The following is a 12,846-nucleotide window of genomic DNA, read 5'->3' as shown; positions in this document are numbered from 1 at the left end:
TGTCTCTTCTTTCCGTCCACCATGACGGTGTGCTCATGTGTTTACAGAAGGTTCAGATGGAGAGAGGAAACCCGGTGGTACCTCATGGCCAGCAGGTAAAGCTGGAGGCTGATTCAAAGCATTTACTTTTTCGCACAGCCAGCTGGGAGAAAACAGCGCGCGGATCAGTGACCATTGTGCTCAGGTTTGAGCATTTTTTAAAATCGTAGTTAAGCCGGGAAACTAAAGTTCCTGCCTCAAAATAAATCTGTTTTGTTTGTTTTTTTAACCAAGAAGACAACGCAAGGTGTCTCTGGTGGCAAGAAGAAAAAACTGGGGTTGTTCCTTGATATTAAGCAGGAAATGAGACAAAGCATCACAAAATTTTGTTAAAAGTAAAAAAAAAAGATCTGCTTTCTTTGCCTTTGATAACACAACACTAGCCAAAGTATTTCTTGAAATCTTGAAAAGAGACAACTCCATCAAACACGTGTTCTAATAATTTGCACATCTCACACATACACACATCCAACCTGGCTTTACTTATTGAGTCATGGTCAAACTTTCACTTATTCTCCATGTTTCCCACTTAGCCAAAGAATTCCTTTGAGCGTTTTACATGCACAGTTTCTATCAATTCTTGCCACTGGGCCGAAAAAGATTTTTTGGGGAAACAGCGAAAGGAGTCCACCCATAATGTCTGTTTAATCTCAAATGTTGTAAGAGAAGGGGTCTTGATTTCGCAAACTGAACTCAAGTTACACTTGAATCCCACGCACACAGCGACTTGAGCTTGGACTTGAGACTCAACCACATAAGATTTAGACTTGACTTGTGTCATAACATTTTCATGATGGCCAGCGAACCATAGAAAATTTACCTGTAATAGACCTAGATCAGATTTACCTACCAAGGTCCCAGATTAGCCGTCTCCTTCAATCTTCCTGAAACCTTTACAGTCTGAGTTTTGTATAAGATATCTAACATCTGATATCAATGTGAGGTGAATTATTCTACATTGAAGTGAAATATTTATAAAAAGAGTGACAGAAGTTAAGTGAGAAATTCTTATTTAACCATTATTACCCACTGTAATGTCAACTGCTGTATTTCACATGATGAAGATACAGACAGAGGCATACACACACACACCTCTCTGATCTGCACTGATATGATGTGCCAGATAACTTCAGTCATGACCTTTAACCAATCTTGTGGATTTATTTGCTCTAATTAAGAGCTCAGGGACACTCGCCTTCAAGTATTTAGCCATTTCTTCATGTGACAGACCAGCGTCTAAAAGGTCAATTACCACCAAGAAATAGAGTCATCTCTTAAATAATGGGAGTTCCAGGGGATGTCAAATAGGACTAGCATTTACATGCTAACATAATGTAACTACAGCGCGCCCTTGTTACTCGCAGTTAATGTGTTTCAGGAACCAAACGCGAATCATAAATTCCGCGATAGAGCGACAAACTATTTATCTTATTATTTATGGTAATTTAAATGTTAATGAACCCTCCACATACTGATATTAAATCACCTTCTATCGGTATTACATTTTTCCACACTCTTATTGACTGTTTCATGGAAGTCAGAGACTCAAGGAATGTTGCGCACTTCCAGATGCTTTGGGGCGGCAGTAGCTCAGTGGTAGAGCGTACAGTAGAGCAGGTTGTCCAATGACCTGAGATCGGCGGTTCGAGTCCTGCTCCCACCCAAAAAAAAACACCTGGAAGTGAGCTGACAGTGGGAGGTGTCAGCTCACCTCCGGAGCACTGCCGAGGCTCACTTGAACAAGGCGCTGTCCCCATTACAAGTTGCTCATTTGGGGTGCACCAAGCAGGAGCTGCCCGCCACTCTACCTCCTTCTGCATGCGTACAGGCCCCCTGTGTGTGTTTGTTTGTTCAGAGCCTGTACACACTAATATATGCATGCAACTTGAATTTACTAACTAGAGTGTGCTACTAATTTCCCTTCAGGGATTAATCAAGTATATACTTTTTTTTTAAAAATGCCGTCAGCAAATAGAATGCGCGTACGGTATCACATGACACAAAAATCTGCAATGAGGTAAAGTCGCGAGCGTTGATGTGCGAGGGTGCATTGCATACCAACAGAAAATAACTATTCATATTGCCTCACATTCCACATTCTGCTGTCTCCAGGACAGTAGAATGTGGACGTCCATACAAACCAAATGTCGGCTTGCTCCTTTACAAATAGCTTTATTGATTAGCGATTATCAAACGCCAACAAATACTTGAGTTAATTGTCATGCTTAATTGTATTTGCCCTGTGTTTCAACCACATCCTCTAAAACCACCCAGGATAATTGATCAGAAGATGAGCTGTCCTACATTCTTTCGGGGAGGCTGGAGTAGTGTAGTTTGCTCAGGATATATGTAACTTAAAAAAGGATGAGTCCATTGAATTTACAGAAAATTGAAAATATCAAAAGGCTCAACTGCTCACCACATGTAGTGTGGTGAAGATAGTATGTAAAGTTAATGCGTTTTGCTGCAGATGACAAATAATTATGCAATGATAAACACATGGATAATTGCACTGCATCTCCATATTTTTGTATGAGAAGATAATTAAAAAAAAAAATCTGCTTCTCTGATCTGAAATCAGTTCCTATATTTGCTCCCCTGAGTGGTACTTTATTTGTCCTGTACAATCTGGCAGTCCTTATCAGACTGTCTGTGGCCACACCAGTAAACAATATGTACTGACCGTGTTGTACAGTTTCAATCCCCACAGGGTGAAATGCACACAAAGTGTTTATGATGAACACAACCACGTTGACCCATTCATACAAAAAGTACAGTTTGGAGAAGAAAATATGAAGCCAGCCAACTAAATGTAGCTTACAGAATCGTACTGGAGTTTAAAATAGTCCACAATGTCTAGATCAACAGACGCTGGAGCCAGCAGGGGCTCGAAGGTAGACTGAATCTGGCCCAGCGAGAGGCCTCCTCCACCAGCCTGGATAAACACAGTTAGCTGAGGAACTCAGATTGTTTCTCCTGCTGTAATCCCACACACTGGAACCTCTGTGCAGTGCAGGGATGAGAGACTGTGTTTATATGCGAGCGCTTCAGAGAGAGCGTTGTACAGTATTTAAGTTTGCAACCACTGAGCTGCAGATCTGATGCTGGAAGCTAAATCTGGAAACAGGATATTTGCATTTGTTGTGTTTCATCTTCCTGAAACATAAGCTATAAGGTTTCTTTTATTAACATTTCTGCATTAAAAGAATGCAAGATTAATTGTAAAATCTGAGGAGTTGGCATTTGGCGGTAAGATGCACTGAGGCTCACTCCCGTTTGCAATCTGCCTCTGACTAGCATAAAGGTGATAATACAATTCAGTCTAGTGTTCATCCTCCATGTTGACAAAACTACATAATACCCACCTTTCATTGGAAATTCTTCATCAAGGGAAGTTTACTTTCAATTAAAATACACCACAGAAAATTTCACACACACAGCCTCTAACCTTCAAGTGACTTCCAAGCATCCTGAGCCATTACCCACATTACACAAGGAGATTCAGAGCACAAATAAAGGAATAACACCAGGCAACAATATGGCTCAGTTCTTATTCACTGTTGGGTTTCCCCTCAGAGAAATGGTTTGAGGTTTAAACTCTACATCCTTCCTACATTACATGAGGATTCTGAAAAGGGCTTCCTGTCTCTCTGATAGGCCTCTTTTACCCTTAAAAAAATATCAACATTTCTTCCTTTACCTCTATCTAACTTAAGACTGCACACGCCATGGTGAGCACGTACACAAACAAGGCAGTCAGAGACTGCATCATCCTTTGACACCCTTTTAGTAAAAATTTTACCCTTTTTGCACCCTAAAAGATACAGAAGTGGTAAGTTGACATTAACCTAGTTTTCCAGTAGTGGTCATCATCACATTTTTGTGCCTCTGGCTTCCTGAAAATGAGACTTTTTGTTTTGTGATTATATCTCATTAGGTTTCAGAGATGTGTACCTTAAAAGGTACAAAAGTGAAAATTTGACCTTGACCTGGTTTGTCAAGGTAGAGAAAATTAGATCACAATCAATCCCTGTGGGGATTGTCAGTCAGTCATCTTCAGATTACCACCGCCGCAGCGGGTCACGGGGAGCCAGAGCCTATCTCGGCGGCATAGGGTGTTAGGTGGGGGACACTCCGGGCACGATGCCAGTGCACCGCGGAGCCACACACAAAGACATACAACCATGCACACACACACACACACACACACACACACTCATTCCTACGGGCAATTTGGAACGGCCAATCAACCTGAAGCGCATGCTTTTGGAGGTGGGAGGAAGCCAGAGAACCCGGATAGAACCCACGCAGACATGGGGAGAGCATGCGAACTCCGCACAGAGAGGGACTCGAACCCAGGTCCGCCGTGTTGTGAGGCGGCAGCGCTAACCACTGCGCCACCGTGCTGCCGGCTGTGGGATTGATTGTGATCTAATTTTCATCCTCTTGCCTCCCTGAATATAACGCCTTTTGTTTTGTCTTTCAATCTTATCTGGTTCCTGAGATATGTTCAAAAAATGCACAAAATTTGAAATTTAACCTTGACCTAGTTTTCTCAAGTTCAAGGTCATCATCTCATTTTCATCCCCTTTGCTCCCCGAGATAGGTGCTTTTTCTTTCTATCTACAACGGTTGTGAAAATATTTGGTGGTCGGATGGACGAACACACAAACACTGACAATTACAACACATCACCGCCTCGCGGGATGTAAAAAGCACACATACCCACACACACTATACATTCCCATCTAATCCACGCCCATCCTTTCTGCGGACCTCAATCTAGATTGGTCTTTGCTTCTAGAATAAACTTTCAAGTTGAGGTCAGATTTTGGGGTCATTGGCTTCCAGAAAGCCAAGTTGCTTGACTTCAAACAGATTCTGGTCTGAGGAGGGGAGATACTTTGTTAGTGGTCTCTGTTTGCCTCTCACACCCCCTTCATGGCTATTCCCCATAACAGGCAGTATTTGGAACTTCTGTCTTCTCTTAGATCTACTTTTAAGCACAAACCAATGTGATCTACTTCTGCTGATTGACTTACAGTATTCATTAGATTCCACATATCATTTGGTGTCTCTGGCATTAAATTCATCGTTTGATATTCTGAGATAATTTGTGTTGAAGCAATCCACTAACATCCATAGCAAGATATTGACTGCATCAATTATTATTCTTCAGTAGCTGATTGGGGATAGATTTCCAGACTCAAGACTCTCACAATCGACCAAAATATAGCTCCGGTACTAAATGTCAAAACAAATCTCAAGTAAAGCGCTGGTGAAAATTCCAATGAATGAAACCCATACTTCGTCAATGACACTGCATTTTATTGAAGCAAATTTTCCTCAGTGATCTTGGTCGAAAAAGTTATTTTTGGTATTGATACCAAAACTACGTCAGCATGAATATCCAACATTCAGGCCAGTTTAAGTTACTTCCTTGTCCTATTATGTTAAATCAAACATCTGAAAAAGCATGACGTACATGTTATATTGCATTGAAAGAATATGTCTTCAGAAGTGTACCTCAAATCCTCCTTTTTTTATTTTGTCAATATAACTTTTCTGCCCTCTACTGGTGATAAAGGACAACAATAGCTTAGTGTGTATTTGATCAGTGATTGCAAATACTGTATCAAGTGCGAATAAATGACAATTTTGTCAGTTTCGCTCTGTCCTTTAGTTTGATCTTTATGAAAATAATATTAGTACATTTTACATAAGTGGTGAGAGAACTCGTGTCTTTTTCTCAACAGTTGTAAATTAAAAAAGAAATTTGTATTTTACAGAAATGGTACATTTATTTGTTGCAGAACTGCTTGATAGTCATGTATGAAACACAAACTCTATAACATTATTACATTACGTTAAACTATCTGCTCTAGTAAAGTAGAATTCACCAAAAAGTTGACCATGTTTTCCTGAGTTATTACTGTTATTTTAACATAATAGATATACAAATTCCTATGCATGAACAAACAAAAAACAAACAAACAAACAAACAAACAAAAACCTGTGAAAATTAAGTAACAAAATCCAGCAACACAGTTTGTAAAGTTAGTATAAACCATTGTGCAGCAATAGGACACAATGTGACTTTGACAAATTGGCATCTTCTATATTTTCCTGAATTCACCGAGAAGGAATAAGTTCAAGTACAAATCAAGCCCAAGCAAGTATATTCTGATGATAACTGATGTTCAAGACACGTCACGTTCGAGGCTCTCATATTGCAAGACCTTTCTTCACCACTAGAGAGCAGAGTTTTACCATTTATAACATCGCACGTAGACGATATTGCCACATCAATTAAAGTCTGAAAAATAACCAAAACAGGAGAATTGAAATCCATACAGCTACAGTAAATGGAAACCTTTATACAGCATCTTAAACAATAGCAGTAAAATTAATAATAATCAGTGACCACTGCATGAATATCACTTTCAAAAAGGATTAAACTTTCTTTTGGGATCTATATAATATAAACAGTACTTTTTAGAAAATGTTCAACAGATAAACCACTTATTTTATCATGATGTGCTATCCATTCCAAAAGTATAATTTGTATGACCTAACCATCCAATTTCCCATTAACAAATGAAACATGGCAAACCAAGAATTTTAGGAATTTGCATTTAACACATTACTAATTTTTTTTATAATGTAATAAGAAAACAGTTAGGACACAAAAGAATAAATCATTGAATGACACTTCAGAAATTTATACTTTTTAAATAATAGTTTTACATGATAAAAGTTTATTGTATGTGTATAAATGTATCCACAATATCTATTTTTGTAAAGATGTACGAAATTCATTTGAATAAAAAAACGCCGGAAAATTTTGATGATGAAAGACATTTGAAAAGATTCACACTGCAGCGGAAGCAGGTGATTCACTAGCAGCAGCAGGAAGACTACCAAAAATAACTTTCCAGTAACAACTGCAAAAGAAAGTTACCTTTCTATTTCACTGATTAGTTAAAAAAAAAACCTAAAAAAACTGAGATACCGACAAGCCTCAGCAACCATGCAAAGCTGTACTCAGTGTACCAAACAGAAAAATATACACAGACATAAGCCGTGCTGAAGTTGATGCATCACAGATTCACGGTGAAAATAAGCTTATTTTGACTCAAGTCTTACAAACGTGGAGCTGGATAAAAATGTTAACGTAAAAACATAGCTTGATTATATGTAGAAATGTGTGGATTTTTTTTTTTGAAGCAGCAGACAATTGCGTTAAACACAAGTGGAAGGTGCAGGCGTTTCATTCATATGGTCACCTCGACGTGTAATCCATGCAGCTGAATTCATGCAGACTGTAAACTGGCATAAGCAACATTTCTAATCCAGGATGTTCTTCCTGCAGTGCAGCAGCAAAATCTCTAGTTGATCCTGTTCCAATCCTGTAGTAGACACATCCACACACACAATCTGACACTGCTCTTCCACCTCCAGCTGCTTCCACACCGCAAAACCAGTCAGCAGTCATCAATTAACCATTCACGTCTCCAGGTTTATAGATTGATATGCACCCCTACTGTCTGAATGTTATTTATTTCATCAGCAGTCTCTAAGCACAGCCCCACATGCTACACTTAGTGCAGCTCAGTCAGAGGAAAAAAAACGCCTAAGGCTTTACATTGCCATGTTTCTATTTAAAGAAGGATTTTGAGGTAATAAAAAATTAAGGAAATACAGGGAAATATGTAACAGTATGGAAAGTTTTGGGAGGAAAGCCATTTCCTCCCAAAATGATGATTCTCATCACTGATGTGCAGCCAAAAGACTTCTGTGAATCACAAAGCTCTTAAGCAGCAGCTGAAGCATTGAGGCATCACTGAAACTGCGGTTTTGGTACTTACACATATTCTTTATCAACAACACAACAGCAACTCCTCTGGCAATGAAACCTGTTGACAGCACGAATAAACACTGAGCTGCTATTTTTCTCCACAGAATTTGGTCACTTTTCCTCCACACATCATCACCTCTACGCAAATGATGCTGCTCCTCAGGACTTTGGCATCTTCCTGGCAGGGCTGCACATTTTGAAAAAATTCAACCAAAACACTGCGGTCTGTCTGTCACTGCTGACAAACGTCACGTTGATCTTAAGATAGTGGGACAGGAAGTGATGACATCACCAAGACAGAAGCCGTTCTGTGGGACCTGCTCCACACAAAAACAAACAAGTCACCTCAGCGTGAGGCATCATCACATCCTGAGATTACTATTACCAGTACTCAGTTTGGGGTGTTCATTTTCATCTTAACTCCAAAATGGTATAAAAAGACACACAGATACGATCAGATTTGGATATTGTCGCACCTCAACCTCAGCGTTTAGCTGTTTTTTGCAGGAATCAACAGAGTTTCATCACGTTGGATGTGGGACGACAGGGATTTTTCTACGCGATGACTTTTAAAACAGCCAAACTGGTGAAAGTAATTAAAGTGAATTAGGATTCTGAAAGGGTCCTTTTTTATCCCACCTGAAATTCATTAAAAGAATTTGAATTCACAGCATAGTTTTGGAATGATAAATCAGTGTTCTCAGTTATTAGACTCATCCAGTCAGGTGTGTGAAGGGTTTAAACGAAAGTGGAAGCGGAAAAATGTGAATCGTTTAATCATCAGGTTGTTGAGCTCTGCCAGATGACAATGAGAACGGTGAAACACTGGGAGCTGATTTTCATTAGAAGGCTTCAAAAAGCATATTCAACACACAAATGCATTTTATTTCAGATACAACTTTCTCCGAGCAAGACTGGCAGGAATTCGTGGAAGCTGTGCACACTTTTGGTATCTGCACTGCTACATGACATGTAGGCTTTTCACACGCAAAAAAATATGTGACTGAGGTATTTATGAAAATTCTTTTCCCATCCTTTTTGGCTTTGCATGCATTTCCCTTATAGTGTAGTATTAGTATTTGGGACGCAGCACCTAAATGCCTTGAATGCCACATACCACCTAGCTAGTCACTGTTGCAGACAATACCCACCCGTTGATGGCGGTAACCTGTTTGAGCAGGATAATGCACCCTGTCACATAGCAGAAATGGTTTGGGAATAGTTTGAGGAACGAAATAACGAGTTGGCCTCCGAATTTCCAAGATCTCAATCTGATCGAGGGTCCGGAGGATGGGTTGGACGAATGAGTACGTATCCACGAAGACCCCAATTCAAAAATCACAAGACTTTAAGGATCTGCTGCTGATGTCTTGGTACCAGATACCGCAGCACATTTTCAGAGATCTAGTGGAGCAGGGTTGTTTTCATCGTGAAAGGGGGCCTTACATGATGTAAAGTAGGCAGGTGGTCATCTTGTTTTCAATCTACATTCTTTACCATCCGAAATACTATTACAAAGGCAGAAGCTGCCAGTAACAGCCAAAAATACAGTTCAAGTGTTTTATAGTCCTGGCATGTTGGATGAAAGTAAATCTTTAAGCTTTCACAAATAGCTGTTTGTTTAATAGTGACAGAGTAATTACCACAGGAACAGAGACTGATGTCTTCCAATTAGAAAGACAAAAGGTAAAATTAAGACAAAATGAACTTAACAACCTGTCCAAACCAGAGATGCATTCAATATGCATGCATTACATTTCCACTGGAGTCATGATTGTGTGTAAGCCTACAGCCTACCCCCACTCCACCACCACCACCATCTGCAAGCATGAGTTTGTGCCAGAAATTCAGCCTATTACATTTCTCCGCTATTCTGAAAGGAAGCTTTCTTTTTTTTCTACCTCTTTCTCCTCAACCCCTCCTTCAGCTGAGGTGGGCGTGCTGTGAGAACACAGAGCATGCAGATGTTGATGTTCTCTAACGAAAGTTATGCCCACATCCGTTCAGAATGAAGCCTGATATACAGCAGGTTGTTCAGACTAACAGTTGGCACATGTACACACTGCAGTACATTCTCAGCACCGCTAAGCCATCCTTAGACAAGACAGGAACACATTTTCAAGTGAATTGATTGCTGTGAGAGTGGGTGTGAGAGACAGAAAATTTCACAAAATGTGCTAATTTAAATAAATGTTTAAAAAATGTCTGTTATTAACAAGCTTCTCAAACAGTCTTGAATAAAAAGCTTTTAAAACATAAAGACTTTAATATGAATGCTTTCTCCTGTCAGTGTCGACCCACTAAGCTGATGAGCTGTCCAATTTTCTTGTCACACACTTTTCAGCAGGCCAACCAACTTTTGATGCTGCCACTCCTACAAAGACTGAGGCTGCAAAGCTGCCTAATCGCAGGTCTGCCTCAGTCTGATGTTCAATTAACTCCACATCATCATTAGTCTCCTCTTACTAACCCTACTAGTGAAATTAACAAAAGGATTGTTATGTTTTTAACACCAATTTTTCTCTATAGCAGGACTACATTCAGCCTCAATCACATCAATTTGGAACAGAATGTCAGACAAATGTTGGAAACCAGATCCAAAGCCATATATATGCAATATAGCCATATACGTATGTGTGTGTGAGTCTTCACACACACACACGCACGCACGCACGCACGCACAGAGAGAGAGAGAGAGAGAGAGGTAGGGGAGAGAGAGGCTACTGTACAATATATCAGTTAATGTGAGAAAACACTAGAGGACCATGACCTCTGCATGTGAAACCACCACATGAGCACAATAGTGGAGGGCGTACAAGTATATGTGATAATACACTAGTAGAGACTGCATTAGTGTGCACTGTAGTTTATATGAGAGTAGACTAGTGGAGGGTGCACTATTCTGTGTGAGACTATGCTTATGTAACATGAGTTATAAGGATGTGCAAATGAAAGCCTGTATGAAACATGTCAAACATGGCTTCTCATACAAACATATTTATTAGACTTTTATATCTATATGACCTCACCACACCCTATTAAAGCCTCTAAAGGAAAGCCTTTTTCATTGATAAAACTGATAGAACAGTAATGATTCGTTAAAGCACGTCAAACCTATGTCATAGTCGGACACTGATCCTCTCTCTCCCCCCGCCCCGCCAAAAAGGCCACTAAAGACAGGAAACATTTTATATTATGGCGACGACGTCATCCGAGATGTCAAAGCGTCGTTTAGCTTTCTAACATTCAGGGTTTTTTTTTTTTTTTTTGGTTTTGTTTTTTTTACCCCTTTAAAATAAATAAATAAAAACACAGGCAGGGAATATGCTGCTGGTGTCTCGTCGGGCTGCTCCACATGACAGCTGTTTTACGGTGAACAACGAGTCCTGCGGACGCGCTCGCCTGTGCGCGCAGGGAGGACCAGCAGCTCTGGGAACACATTGAAAAACCGCCACCGAAAGCGCGACTCCTTCTCACCTGTTGATGCACTTTCTTTTTTTTATTTTATTATTGGCTTCGCTTCGCCGCAGCACCGTCGCCTGTTGTCGTAGTAAAAACAGCAGAGGAGCTTTAACACGGCGTGCGGGAGTTGTTTACAAAGTTTCACCGAGGACTCCCATTGGTCCGAGGGAAGTTAAGCTGACGCCCCAAAGCCCCGGTCATCGGGCCGCGTCCCAAACCTGTGTTTCCTGGACTTGCTTCCTTCGTTTTATAGAGCGAACGACGCAAGAGAGCGCCGGAGAAGGAGGCGAGCTGTTGAACGTACTGTATACTGTATTACGAAATGTAAGATGAGCAGCTTGATGGGGGGTTTTTTTTTTTTGTTTTTTTTCTTCCTTCCATACCCTTCAAGACATTTTCAGGAGCACGCAGCCACACGAAGGAGGTGAAGTCGAACGTGTCAAGCCACGTTCTCTACTTCTCACGGCAATTAATAGCCGATGGGCAACAATGAGCAGCGCTTCAGCTCTCACCATTCACGAGGTTCACGAGGATTTTTGTATGGTTTTACATGAGTTAGTGAGGCCATCATGGGGTCGTAAAAGTTGCAAGACAGCAACTCCACCTCCTAGAAATTATAATAGAATTAGTAAAGCGATCACCCACATTTACACATAAAACACTTGATGTCAGGAATGACAGAAAAAAAAAAACCCTTTAAATTTCCTTTGCAAGAAAGTTGGAATGAATGCACTATTGTTGTGCTTTTACAATTTGCCTGTTCTGTTATTTTTACTTTTCCACCTTAAAATCTCCTCAGGAGATTTGTATTTATAAAGTACTTTGAAAAAATATTTTTAAAAAAAAATCTTTTTGATAGATATAGAAAATCCTTTTTACCTTTTGTACAGATGAGGAAAATGCTTTTACTAGTCATGATTGCAGAAGGGATCAGTAGTTCGTAAAAGCTTAGAGACGACCTTGGTCAGCAACTGCAAGAATAAAGCAACTAACAGATGATGGCAAAATGTCATCAGCTGCAGCCAGTCATGCCAATACATAGATCAAGTTTAAAATTTGTTAATATGTAATTATAGCCTAAATTGATTAAAGCACATTTCCAAGCATTTTAATGATCTCTTATCTGCTAATAGTTTAAAGGGTGTGTAGAATACAAATGTTCATTATAGCAGAAGTGCTTAAGTCCCCCCCCCCAACCCCTCTACTTTTTTTTAAGGATGCATTAAGCAAATAGGATGCATTGATCCCAGTGTCTGTATAATATAATGGAATGAGAATTTATGTAAGACAATAAATAGACCCATATATCTAATTCTTTTCATACTACCTGACGAACTTTTAAGTGCCACATATTGTCCAGCTTGCCTCTTTCCTTTTTAAAGTCACCTGTATTTCTAGAGCCTGACAGAGGAGTTAAATCATGAATACAAATTTAACAGGAAGAGCCACCTCGGCTGGTGAACATATTGTCCTTTACAGCTGTGGAT

At 39.9% G+C, this 12,846-nt stretch overlaps 1 long non-coding RNA gene across 1 annotated transcript in view; it reads right to left on the bottom strand.

The window, feature by feature from the left end:
* The window catches only part of LOC137593350 (uncharacterized), a 97,683-nt gene extending 85,776 nt beyond the window's left edge, over window positions 1-11,907 (bottom strand). The window contains exon 1 of the long non-coding RNA XR_011035108.1: window positions 11,375-11,907. This is a non-coding gene — a long non-coding RNA (uncharacterized lncRNA). The remainder of the gene's footprint in view (window positions 1-11,374) is intronic.
* Window positions 11,908-12,846: the final 939 nt, after the last annotated feature.

Source organism: Antennarius striatus, chromosome 4 (genome assembly GCF_040054535.1).
Source record: "Antennarius striatus isolate MH-2024 chromosome 4, ASM4005453v1, whole genome shotgun sequence".
Lineage (NCBI taxonomy): Eukaryota > Metazoa > Chordata > Actinopteri > Lophiiformes > Antennariidae > Antennarius > Antennarius striatus.
This window is presented reverse-complemented; position numbering and strand designations above follow the sequence as displayed.